Source organism: Trachymyrmex cornetzi, unplaced genomic scaffold (assembly GCF_001594075.2).
Source record: "Trachymyrmex cornetzi isolate Tcor2-1 unplaced genomic scaffold, Tcor1.1 scaffold99, whole genome shotgun sequence".
NCBI lineage: Eukaryota > Metazoa > Arthropoda > Insecta > Hymenoptera > Formicidae > Trachymyrmex > Trachymyrmex cornetzi.
In genome coordinates this window covers 4,158,369-4,160,684 of record NW_017300343.1, presented here as the reverse complement: position 1 = coordinate 4,160,684, position 2,316 = coordinate 4,158,369, and the positions used below count along the sequence as shown (strand labels likewise).

Genomic DNA, 2,316 nt, shown 5'->3' with positions numbered 1-2,316 from the left:
CCCCTTCCTCCCTCTTGCTTCTCTCTTTTTCTCTCTCTATCTGTTGCCTCGCGTTCGCCCTTTTGCCTCTTCCATCGTTTCTCCCCTCTTCTCTCTTGCCCCTGTAGAATCGTTCTCCTTCTCTCCGGCACGAGATGAGAGAGAGAGACTCTCGGTATCCCGAGAGAAGAAGCAGCATCCTCATCACCATTGAGCGCGACTATCGGCCACGCAGCCTTGTTCCATCAGCCGCGGATACCCGCGGCGATAAGCGCGCGCGGATGATAAAATAATAGTAATAACGGCAGCGATAATTACGACGATAATCGCCGTCGCGTCGCGAGAGCAGAGTGACGTCGGTACGAAAATGTCGTAACGTAACATATAAGCACATTCCCCGTTCGACCTTAAAAGAACGGAAAACGGCCACTTGATAATCATCGTTCTGGTTAATGAACACCGCGGGTGTTAATTAAGTCCCACGTGTGTAAATTATACCGATCGTCCCATCGGGGTGCTATTCAGAAATTTTTGGTTAGCCGATATGTGAGATACATTATAAAGGCGTGAAATTCCTTCTTGCATTTTAAATCATTTAACGCTTCGAGGAAAAAGATAATTTCAAAAATTTGAACAAAATTACTGTACGCTTGGCTGTCCAAATCTAAGAATCTGAATTTTAAGTTATCACGAGATTTCTATGATTAATGAGTGTTTGCTTAGAAATATATTTATTAATTTTTTAAACGTACGAATTAAATATTTTAAGTACAAGTGTGATGTTATATGTGTATATCTTGTTGATACTTGATATCGATAGTACTTGAAATCTAGTGATTCTAATCGACATTTTATGATTAAGTTTTTTCGTTCTTGGGTTTTTCTTCCGGTTAGCTTGCAGTCTACCACTATTTCTTCTCGATAAGTATCAAGCCCAAAGTCTTGTTATCATAGGGACATAGTATTTGCTGAATCGCAAATAAGAGATACATTTGATCGTGAAATGATAGCAGCACGGAGGTAGTGATAATTGCAATGCAAATGGGACTAATTGCTATGTTATGATTCTTAATAATCGATTCTTATTAATATGCATTAGTATAATTGTATCTTTATATTTTACTTATCGTATTATATATAATATATACAACTGTGATAAACTTATTAGATAAGTTGATGTGTAATATAAATGATTCGACGTAATAATTTCAAAATTATTTATTTATATAAATCAAGTGGAAATTAATGTCAACCAAATAAATATTTGAAAATAAATACTATCAATCATATTGTGTTTAAATGATGTGACGGAAGAATGCGAGAAAATCGAGCAATCGCGTTCAGAATTTGGGGCAGGGCGAGTGATTTCAACGCGAGTGTCACGAACAGGCAATGCGACGAATTGAATTATGTCACATGAATACATATAGTGAATATATAAGCGATATACAGAGTAACAACCGGTAAATTAATAAAACTAATAGTTATATTATATTGTAATGAATTTGAAATTCATTAAATGGTACACCGTAAAGAAACCCATCACTTTTATTAGCACAGCATAAAAGGACTATACGACATATACTTATAAAAATAAATTGTTAAGTGCTTTGCGCACTTACTCGCGCACATAACACTCGCTCGCGTCATAAGATAAAGAAACACAAATTAAACGGAAGTTAACTCTTTAATAGCACAATTCGACCAACGGTAAAGCAGTATGAAATAGATAGAGCGTATCGCGACACGTCCGCGTATTAAACCAAGTACGACTCAAAGTGTATCCGCTGCTGTTTTTAATCTGACTAGCTGAACATTTCCGGCAGGACGATTACTCTTCGATTTGCTTTCAATATATTGATCACAGTAAAAATACGAAATATTTCAAATTTCAATTCAGGTATAAGATGTAAAGACTCGACAATATAATTTATCCGGGGGAATGATTTTTTTATTTTCTATTTGCTTCAATATTGATTACAGTAAAATAAGAAATATTTCAACTTACAATCAGGCATGAGATAGAAGAGGTCTGTTTTTTTTTATTTTATTTTTCCACCCCCTGAACCGGAGCATGTATATTTGTTTCACTGGTGAACGTCTATTTGTTTCACTTCAACTTATTGCACCGTGTGCACCAGTTGAGAGGGTGCAGGAATAAAAAAACAGACCTAAGTACGCGACAATACAAACAATCGGACTTGCAAACTAATGCGAGGGGTAACACACACGTGCGCACAAGAGTTACCCGACTCCCGTTAGACGCCCAACTCTCTCAGCAGGTGAAGGTAGACACCACGCAGCCACCGCAAACGTTCCGGGATCACTTCCAAGGTT

General features: G+C 37.2%; 1 protein-coding gene across 1 annotated transcript in view; it reads left to right on the top strand.

The window, feature by feature from the left end:
* The window catches only part of ft (cadherin-related tumor suppressor fat), a 110,345-nt gene that overhangs the window by 28,704 nt on the left and 79,325 nt on the right, over nucleotides 1-2,316 (top strand). The gene's annotated exons all lie outside the window — the stretch shown is intronic.